Source organism: Aethalodelphis obliquidens, unplaced genomic scaffold, assembly GCF_003676395.1.
Source record: "Aethalodelphis obliquidens isolate GAN/ISIS:26980383/991018 unplaced genomic scaffold, ASM367639v1 scaffold7, whole genome shotgun sequence".
Lineage (NCBI taxonomy): Eukaryota > Metazoa > Chordata > Mammalia > Artiodactyla > Delphinidae > Aethalodelphis > Aethalodelphis obliquidens.
In genome coordinates, this window is record NW_020837951.1 from 58,597,165 (window position 1) to 58,609,122 (window position 11,958).

Sequence of the window (11,958 nt, forward strand, 5' to 3'; positions counted from 1 at the left end):
GGGTGTTTCAATAAAACTATTTGAAATAAAATAGTTTCAATAAAACTATTTACAAAAATTGGTGGCCTACAGGACATAGTTTGCTATCCCCTGTTCTACACCAAGCATCTAATGACCCGGGAAGCAACACTAGTCATTATTGCTATCCTCAAGACAGTTTGGGGTTTTTGTTTACTTTCAACATCTAAGGTCTAGCAGCCCTTCTCCAGGGACCTGCTTCTAGAGAACAAAGCCTTATTGCTTCAAGGCATCCAGTTACTACATTTGAAAAATCCTCCCTTTCACATTATCTCCTGAAGTAAAACAGTATTCAATATATCAATGAAAACCTAGGGTCTTAACACTGAGATGTATGTTAGTGTAACAGCTTTATTTTAGAAAGGTAGGCAATGAAGTACAAAAATGTTAAGTTATACAGTTAACAGAAAATGATAGGCCCCGACTTGGACCATGGATTTCTCCCTTTTCCAATTCTACTGCATAGTCTCCCAACACTCAAAGGCAACGTGTTCCCTGTCCCTAAACACCAAGGAGGAACTGCGTACCATTTAAAAATATTAAAACAAAAATTGGATCAATTACACAGAATTCATTTATGGGCACAACTTTCAATTTTTTTTTCAACATCGAGGACCTAGCCTTCTGATTCCTAACTAGGGCACTTTTTATTCTAGCATACCATCTCCTAGCTATCAAGCTCATTCTTGGTACAAATGCAATATTTAATAAAGAGGCAATAAATAAAAATATTATGAAATAATATTATGATTTTATGAGGCAACAGTCTTGTAGTTTTGTTTGTTTCTGAGCATAAAGGGGATTTATTTAAAATAGGGTCTATTTTATTAAAAGGAATGCTTTCAAATTGCCCAACAAGCACGGACTGAAATGTTTCATTATGCAGTACAGCATGTTTATTCAGGTGAAAATATACAGAATATTGCATATCTCTAAATACATTGATCTAAATGCAAATGCAGTTAAATGTAAAATCCAACCTTGGTGTCATTTGGTTTCACATTCTGCCATCAAAATTTAGAGGTATTCTTTCATTTTTTAACATAGAAATCCAGAAATCAATGGTAATTATAGGTAAAACTTGTAAAAATAGAAGTAGAACATCTGAAATTTATATGCCCAAACCATTCAGAAAACTTTTTGTGGAGGTATAAAGTGTAAATTAATGTTTAGGTTGTGTCATGGTCATTAGGAAAAAAAAAAAAAAGATTGGATTGCTTCTAGAGACCATGATTATAGAGAATTTAAAGATAAGAGAAGGTCAAGTGACTTCAGGTCTTTATTTCATTTAGTTGTAGGGCTGACCAAGGTGTTTTCTATCAAATTCATTTAAACCTAATTGTTTTGGGACAAACAGTACACAGGCACTCAAAAGGTAACAGATCTTCTTTCTCTTCTATTCCTACCCAATCAAAATTATATATTCTCAATCCCACTGCTCTATTGCCACAAAACAATGTCACAGTGAATCTAAGATAAAAGTATCAAATTTGTGATCTCGACATGTGAATTAAATACAACTATCACATTTTATAAATATGAATACTGAAATCCAGTAAGGCAAAATGACTTGTCTTTGACTCTACTGGTAGACTGAATTAAAGATCAAACCCATGCCTTTGGTGCCTACGCCCACTGTCTACTGGAATATACAGTACACATAGAACAAAGCTACAAAATAGTGACTGGCTCTGCATGGGTAACTTTACGCTTCCTTTGGAAGTTGCATTAGCAATTTGATGCCACTGGAGGCATATGTTTCTTTCATGGCACTACAAAATAACCTTATTAGGCAGAATGAAGTAATATTGAAAAGGAATAGGTTCATGCTAGCCAGCTGACTGAGTCTGCCTGCCATCTTCCACTGTCTACAGCAAATCATTTTACTTAATGAAAATTTAAATCTAACTTACTCATGTAACGAGCTAAGTGCCCTTTGAAGCAGTTTTAGATAGTGGATGGCATTTTCCAATTGCAAAAAACGTAGTATCAAAAAGTATTTCCTACCTGCTAAGAGAGTAGATATTAAAAGTTCTCATTATTGGTATAACCATTATGGAGAACAGTATGGAGTTTCCTTAAAAAACTAAAAATAGAACTACTGTATGATCTAGCAATCTCACTCCTGAGCATATATCCAGAGAAAACCATAATTTGAAAAGATACATGCACCCCAATATTCACTGCAGCACTCTACAAGATCTAAGGCATGGAAGCAACCTAAATGTCCACTGACAGAGGAATGGATAAAGAAGATGTGGTACATATATACAATAGAATATTACTCAGCCATAAAAAAGAATGAAATAATGCCATTTGCAGCAACATGGATGGACCTAGAGATTATCATACTAAGTGAAGTAAGTCAGACAGAGAAAAACAAATATCATATGATATCACTTATATATGGAATCTAAAAAAATGATACAGATGAACTTATTTATGAAACAGAAACAGACCCACAGACTTTGAAAACAGACCTGTGGTTGCCAAAGGGGAAAGGTGGCGGGGGGATAGATTGGGAGTTTAGGATTAACATATACTCACTACTATATATAAAATGAACAATTAACAGGGACCTGCTGTATAACACAGGGAACTCTACTCAATAATCTTTAATAACCTATATGGGAAAAGAATCTGAAAAAGAATGGATATATGTATATATATAACTGAATCACTTTGCTGTACACCTGAAACTGACACATTGTAAATCCACTGTACTCTATTATAAAATAAAAATTAAATTAAAAAAAGTAATATCACAAAAATCTTTTTTTAAAGTTCTCATTACACACACAAATGGTAATTCTGGAAGGAGATGGATGTGTTAATTAACTCGATTGTAATCATTTCACAATGTATACATTTGTTAAATCATCACCTTGTACACCATATATATATATATAAATTTCCCTATTATACCTTGATAATGCTGAAAACACATAAAAATTATAAAAGCATTTCCTATAGAATAAGCTTTATATCTTACTATATGTGTACAACCTAAATATATTGATTTTTGTTTCCTGAAGAATAATACCATGTATTAGGTTGAATGTTTTGCAAAATGTCTGAATATTGGCAATTTCATAATGTTTGACATAATAGTATACCAGAGTGGTTCAGATCATGGGATCTCACCAAAGATGAGCTCGAGGTCAAATTCTGGATTTTCCATTTAGAATTGGTACATGATTAGGGCTGTTAAGAGAGAATACTTATAAAATTCTAATCCTTGTGTTAGTCATATAAGTGCTGAGGAAATGCTAGTTTTATGACAGTTGGTGATGATGATTATGACGATGATGATTGTCTTAGTCAGTTTGGGCTGCTAGAATGAAATACCATAGACAGGGTGGCTTAAACAACAAACATTGACTTCTCACAGTTACGGAAAATGGCAAGTCCAAGATCAAGGCACTGGAAGATTTAGTGTGTGGTAAAGACCTGCTTCCTGCTTCATAGATGACTGTCTTCTTGCTGTGTCCTCACAGGGAGAAACAGAGCTAGAGAGATCTCCGAAGTCTCTTTTATAAGGATACTAATCACGTTCGTGAGGGCTTCTCATGACTTAAGTACCTCACAAAGTAATTAATACTCTCCTCCTAATACTGTCCTCCTAATACTGCCACCTCCTAATACTGTCACATTGGGGGTTAGGATTTTAATATGTGAATCTTGAGGGGACACGAACATTCAGTCTATGACAATGATAACAAATGTAATGGTGGTGATGATGACAATGATGATGATAATGATGTTGATAATGTTTGTTCTACACAACTAATCCATCCCTGGTTGAGTCAATGGATTTGAACGGTTGATGTGTTTAGAATGTCCTGATACCATGATTACAGAAAAAGGAAAACACATATACACAATTAGCATGGGTTGTGTTGGGAATGAAAATTGGAGGCTACTGAAAATGTTGATTAGTGAACTAGGTTTATTGGAAGATTGGTTTTATAAAGTAACTCTGGTGTATTCATGGTCTAATCAGTTGTTATGGATTGAAGCCAAGGTCTAACTGCTAGCTAGATAATTTTTATAAAGGACACGGGATCAGAAAGGATGCTCTGTTACTTTCCTTATTGAAAGCTCTATATTACTCATAAAGTGAAGGACCAACTTGGAAATATTACGGTCAAGAAAGCATACTTTTTTTTCTTTTTCTTTTCCCCTTTAAGGTCAAAGTCCAACAACAATAACAATAATTAAAGCTATCAGTTCATGTACTGTGTACCTAGTACACATGCTAAATGTTGCAGACATTGCGTGAAGCATTTAAATACATCATCTCATTTAATTCTGAGAACAATCCTATGAGAGGAGTTCTGTCATTATCACAATTTTACATAATGAACAATTGAGGCTCAGAGGAATTCAATCACATTCCTATTGTCGTGAAACTAATAAATTAGGTGTTCAATATACTGAGACAATGATACCCTGCACAACTATGAAGACTTCAGCCAAAGTGTGCATGAAAGTATATGAAGTCTCTTTGGGAACTTTACAGTTTTTTGATAAGATTCAGTAAGTGCTTCTATCTGAAAAATGAAAAATGGAACTAGTAGATGTAAAATTGTTATGGCTTTTACTAGCAGTCTTTTGTGATCTCTCCTGCCCTTGGGCCTCTATGGCTTGCTAGATCATATTCATTACAAGTCCGTGGAAAGAGTTTTTGCTGTGGACAGGAACACACGAGGCCAGGGATCTGATGTCAACTCCTGATGCTCTCTTATCCTCTCATACAGCAGTCTGTATGAAGTATGCTTCAAATCCATTTTGAGTTTGGTTATATTCACTATTACATTTTAGTTCGTTTAAACGTACATTTATTGATTACACACTAATGTGTATGGCATTGTTGTGTTATCTTGTAACTCAAAAGTAAATAAGAATAGACCCCAGTCCATGAAAAGACATAGTCCTATAGGACAGGCAGGAAGGAAGATAGGCAATTTCAAGATACTGTTTTATATACTTTGCTAGAATTGTGCAAGGGAACACAAAGGAGGAGACTGGTGAAAGTGTCCTGAAAGAGACGATTCCTGAGCTGAATTTTGATATGTGATTAGGAGGGTGCATACACAACATGATATTCAGCCTCAACTATTAATCAAAAAATAGAAATACTAAGGAGTTGACAATAGCCAGTAAAATTTGACAATATCCAGTAAAATTACTAATGCCAATATGTGATAATAAACTTTTCCAGCTATGTATTTAGACAAACTCTCACTTGAGTATTCAAGAAAACATGTATAACTGTTGGTGGGAATGTAAACAGGTACAACCACTATGGAGAACAGTATGGAGGTTCCTTAAAAATCTATAAATAGAGTTAGCATATTATTCTGCAATCCTACTCTTGGGAATATATCCAGAGAAAACCATAATTCAAAAAGATACATGCACCTCAATGTTCATAGTGGCACTATTTAAAATAGCCAAGACATGGAAGCAACCTATGTGTCCATCAACAGATGAATGGATAAAGAAGATGTGGTATATACACACAATGGAATATTACTCAGCTATAAAAAAGAATGAAATAATGCCATTTGCAGGAACATAGATGGACCTAGAGATTGTCATATTAAGTGAAGTAAGTCAAAAACAAATACCCTATAATATTGCTTGTGTAAAATCTAAGAAAAAAATGATATAAATGAATGTATTTACAAAACAGAAATAGACTTACAGATGTAGAAAACAAACTTATGGTTACCTAAGGGTATAGCGGGGGTGGGGGAAGAGATAAATTAGGAGTCTGGGATTAACATATATATATATATATATACAACTATGTATAAAATAGATAAACAACAAGGACCTACTGTATATCATAGGGAACTATATTCAATACCTTGTAATAACCTATAACAGAAAAGAATCTGAAAAACTATATATATATATATATATATATATATATATATCTGAATCACTTTGCTATACATCTGAGACTAACACAACATTGTAAATTAACTATACTTCAATTTTAAAAAAAGTTTAAAAAAAGAAAACATGTATAAAAATATTCATTACAGAATCATTTATAAGACCTTTGAATTAGAAATAACATCAGTGTTCATCAATAGATAGATAAATTGTGGTATATCCATATGTGGAACACAATACCCAACTTCAAAGTGATGGAGTAGACAGATCTATACATCTCACTATTGATAAATATCCCAAACATAATGTTGAGTAAAACTTTTGCTGAATGATAAACACAGTGTAATACTACTTATCTAAAATAAGCAATGCTGTATGGCAGATACGTACTGTGTATGCACATGTGCACGCACGTGTGTGTGAATAAAAAAATCATCTGTAAGAACAGACAACAACTTTACAGCAGTGGTTGCCTCTCGGGAGGAAGAAGGACTATAGATAAAAGCTAGAGTTTAAAGAGGACTTCAACATTATTTGTAATATTTATTTCCTTTAATAAAAACAAAGAACAAGGATATAAAAAGCTAAAAACTGTCAGGTTTTCAAATCCCAAATTATGTTTATAAATATATCTCAAAATGAAATGAAACAAATAAAAGAAGAGAGCGAGCTAAGAACAGGATGGATGAAGTATTGAGGAGAGCTGAATCTGTGAGAGGGGAGGTATACAGGCAGTGGGAATAGTGTGGGCAAACAGACAAAGGTGTACAAAAGGCTGGTGTATTCAAGGGGCACAAGATTCACTACAGGAGTAGGAAGTGTGAAGTAGGTAGAAAATGGTAGTAGGAAAATATTTGATAGGTAAGTAGATATATAGACTGTGGTGGGCCTTACAGCCCAAGTTAAGGTACTTGGATTTTATCTGTAAGTACTGGGATGCCTTTGGAGGTTTTGAGGAGGGGAATTATGATTAGATAAATGTTTCTGGCAGATTACACGGATGGTTGTTTGAGGAATTGTTTTGAAAATATAAGAGTTATATTAGTCAGGGTTCTCCAGAGAAACAGAACCAATAGGATAGATGTGTTTGTGTGTGTGTTTGGAGACAGAGTGAGAGAGACTGAAACACACACACGGATTAACTGACTGACTGATTGATTTTAAGGAATAGGTTCACGTGATTATGGAGGCTGACAAGTCCAAATCTACAGAGTGTGTGCTCAGGCTGGAAACCCAGGAAAGAGCATCACCAATATTTCAGTTCAAGTCCAAAAGCCATCAGCATGGAAGGTCAGAGAAGAGCCAACACTGCAGTTCAAGGTGGAGGCCTTCTGCTGGCACTCTTTCTTGCTCAGGGGAAGTCAAGTCTTTTTGTTCTACTCAGGCCTTCAACTGATTAGCCAAGGCCTGTCCACATTATGGGGACAATCTGATTTACTCCAGGTCCACCAATTCAAATGTTAATCCCATGCAAAACAGCATCATGGAAACACCCATAATAATGTTTGATTGAATATCTGGGCACTGTGGCCTAACCAAATGGAAAACTAAAATTAACTATCATAAGAGTAGAGACAAGAGACTAGTTACAAAGAATGACTGCAAAAATCCAGGCTGGTAATTCAGAGCCTCAAAACATAGTAAAAGTTGAGTACATACTTGTTGAGTTGATTTAACAGTGATTTTGAAAATCAGACAAATGTGTATGTATGTATATATAGATACATTCACATGCATATACACACACACACACACACACACACACGTGCGCGCATACATGCCATGAGAGTTAGTGTGGCAGGCTATACATTCTCAGTCAATGAGTGCTCATCAGCATCATTCTGAGAATATTCTGCAAGTTGTTTATTCTGCCGGGCTTCTCCCTGTGTCATTTGTGTTCGTGTACTGGTGAACAGTTCTAATTCATAATATCTGATAAAATGTACTAGGGTGCTGCTAGACCTGCCACAAAGAAGGATTAAATTTTGAGAGTGCCAAGTGGAAATTAGTTATTCTCCATCTCTACAGACCTCAGTAATCAGAAAAATCTGCCAAGAAGATAAAACCATCTGTCAAGTCCACCACTGTACTGACCACAGGACAGCTAACTGTTCAAGGAACAACATATATGTGGGAGAAGCTGAAAATCTGTTAATAAGTTTATGGATATTCGGAAATATCATGTGCCTCATCATAAGAAGTACAAAGAGCCTTTTAAACACCATCCTTGAGTGAAGCAAAGGAGACAAAACCTTGAGACAGTTGTGCTTGACTCAGAAATTTGGATTCCATAGTAACTTGCACAGCACAGACATTATCAGTGTAAAATAAGTACTGAAAACCTACCTTGTAACTTGAATTTCTCATCTCCTAAAGGGAATTGTTAACATGGTTATTCTCAATGTTCATTCCCTAGTTCCTTCTCAATGTGGATTTTAAATGTCATTTATGGGAAATTTATGTCAATGAGTATATTCCCCTCTTAAGAAGTGGGATGTTTAAAGCTTCTAAGGCTCATTTTACTTTCTTACGGGGCAGTAAGGATCTTGGGATTTTAGGCTGGATGCCGTTTATGACTATAAAACATTTACTGGCACCTAGTTTTCATTACCACCATGGTCCATTTTTCCATGTTTGAGGTAGTGCTGTGAACTTCACTGAATTTCTTTCTTCATTATTTATCTGACAATGCAAATGCATTTATTAAATCATGTTTATTATATCATTTAAGTAAACAAATGTCTAGTCGGTATGTTGGAAGTAAAAAAGAATATATTACGATGATATTTCCATGGATTGTAAACTGACATTTTTGAGAGAGCTCTGTGGGCACTGACTCCACCATTTACTAACTCGGTGACCTTGGATAGATCATGTAAGCTTGTGCACCCTCATCTTAATATTTTCTCTTTCCTCAGTGGTATGTGTTACAGAGTGGCTGTAATGATTAAATGTTCATGAAAAACTCTTCATAAACCTTAAAGAACTATACAAATGCAATTAACAGTACAGATAGGAATTTCATTACAGGAAGCAGAGGATCACATATTCTAATATATAAAGATATTTTTTCTCATTATATCAATGAACAAGTTAAAATGCATCAAAATATTATTCTGCCATAGACTTAAAAGTAATCCATTCTTTAGGGATTCTCAGTGTTGGCAATGTTTTTGTCTTTTTCCAGAATCAGAGTATATTTGAGCTGAAAGGAACCTTGGAAAACATCCAATGTAATGTCCTCAATATCTCACCCCCATTTACCATAATGTAAAATTTAATGTGAACATAAAAGAAAACTTTCTAGACGGTTAAAATGGATTTCTCTTTGAAAACTGCATGTTAAAATGTATTTAGATTCTACTAGGACACAAATGAAGCCTGAAATTTTAGATTCAAGAACAAGAATCAAACTTCCTAAGGGATTTCTTGTTAGGTGATAAATGAAAGGATAAAAATAGAAAGTTGTTGGGTATATCTGACATGCTACCATACTAACGTCTGGTAAAGTATGTCCACATAAAAAGGATATATGGCCACTATCAAATAACATCAGAAAGTTATGAAGGTGAATGAAGCTGCAGAGAATGTGGAAAACATCAGTGAAATTCCCAATTCTCTGTTATCTATGAGGTGATTGTTCATATTGCAGATACTTGATTCCACCCTTTTCCCAGGGATACCAAGAATGCTATTCTGAGTAGCTATTTTCTATCATTAGTCAAGGTGTACGCAATGAATGGAAAATAATTATAATATTAGCCTAAGTAAGATGTGATGGGGGGGTATAAATATTTTATAAAAATAACATAGGCTGAATTCTTGAGAAAAAACCAAATAGCCTCTACTATTCACATCTTCCTTTATTGTAGGATTTCCAAATATTTCCAAATATTTCAATTCCCTAACATCTACAAAGAACAACCTAAAATGAAGCTATAAGAAAAAAGAAATTCCTAGGACTCCTTAAACACATATCATCTACTTTACCATGTTCTGAAAGGGAAACAGTGAACATTAAATAAATTTATAAATATTGAGACCAGAACACAAAGGGGAGCTAGGGCTTGCACTCATGAGTATTTTTTTAGCATCATGCTCTCTAATGGAGTCACCACTTCACCTATCAACTAAAAGTAAATTAGAATAAAGCAGTGTTCTATGCAATGCTATGGTCCATGAAGCATTAAAGGAGCGGTGATATTCTTTTTAGGTTCTGATTGGTAAAAACTTGGACTGGACTGGCTAAATCTCCTGGAAAGATAGCTTAGAAGATAATTTCTATATAATACTATGGGTCATGGAAATATTATAAGGAGTTTCCTTTAAAGCAAGGGGAAAGGGAGTCAAAGTTAGAGGAAAAGTTGAAAAAAAAAAAAAAAGTCATGAAGGAATGGATGACAGTGAGGTTAGCCTTGGAAGAAAAAAAAAAAAAAAAAAAAAAAAATGCTTTCCCAAAAAAAAAAAAAAAAGGGAAGCCTAGGAAAAAAAAAAAAAAAAAAAAAAAAAGACTGCTTTCCCTGAAATTAGAACAAAGGAGGAGAGAATGAGGAAGGATAGGTAATATATTTACAGTGGAAATAAACGTGCTTGCCCAAAAATGTTCATTTGGAGTAGAGGGAATTTGGCGGAACTTAGGCCAGAGAATTTTAATCTCTAAGTTAAAGAGTGGGTGAAGAGTGGGTCCTTTGCTGAGGCAGAAGACATGGAGAAAAACTTGGTGGTCCTAAGAGTGTTGAAACAGTTTGGAACAGTGACTGTGAGTTGTACAACATGGAGGAAATATAAGAAGAGTGTAGAAAGGGTGGTGGGGAGCTCTGAGGACCCAGCTGAGGTTAGAAATCAAATGGTATGTTTTCACTAGTCAGAGGTTAAAGAACATATGCGATGCCAGTAGCTCAGGGTAGGCAAACAGCCAACTACAAGGTCCCGAAGTAGGCAGCATTGAAATGATCCATAATCAGGCTCAAACCAGATAAGGAATAAGTGACTCCAGAAAAAGCCTCAGAGCTTATGAGGCCAGTGAGAGGTTTTAAAAGAGATGAGAACCGTCAGGGTGGAGGCCGTTTCAGGATATGGATATAGTCAGAAAAGAGAGACTCTAGCCACACTAAATTAAGTTAGAAATCAATAACAAAAGGAAAAAAAGAAGTAGCCTATGTATAAAGAACACTCAATAAACACATTTAGAAACAGACTGATAATAAAAATACAACATATCAAAACTTGTCAATGCAGCTAAAACCATTCTTATAAAAATTGTGTCCTGGGGCTTCCCAGGTGGCACAGTGGTTGAGAGTCCGCCTGCCAATGCAGGGGACATGGGTTCGTGCCCCAGTCTGGGAAGATCCCACATAGCGCGGAGCGGCTGGGGCCATGAGCCATGGCCGCTGAGCCTGAGCGTCCGGAGCCTGTGCTCCGCAACGGGAGAGGCCACAACAGTGAGAGGCCAGCGTACCGCAAAAAAAAAAAAAAAAAAAAAAAAAAAAAAAATTGTGTCCTTAAATATATTTGTTAGAAAAAAAAGTTGAAAATTAATGATGATCAGGAGGTAGAAAAAATCAGTAAGTTACACAGAAGAATCTGATGTTATTGGGACTGACATATACACACTACTAAATATAAAATAGATAACTAATAAGAACCTGCTGTATAGCACAGGGAACTCTACTCAATACTCTGTAATGACCTATATGGGAAAATAATCTAAAAAAGAGTGGATATATGTATACGTATAACTGATTCACTTTGCTGTACACCTGAAACTAACCCAACACTGTAAATCAACTCTACTCCAATAAAAATTTTTAAAAAGATGAAATATCACTTAATAAATGAATTTAACAAGTTTCTTGGATATAAGGTAAATATACAAAAAAAACAATTGTATTTCTAAAAATAGATAATGAAATGATAAAGAAAATATTTATTAAAAGCAGTTTTAAGTGCATAAAAATAACTTTAATAAAAATGTATTGGATCTCTATATAAAGCATAAAATAATTTTGAGAGAAATTTAATACTTAAATAAAT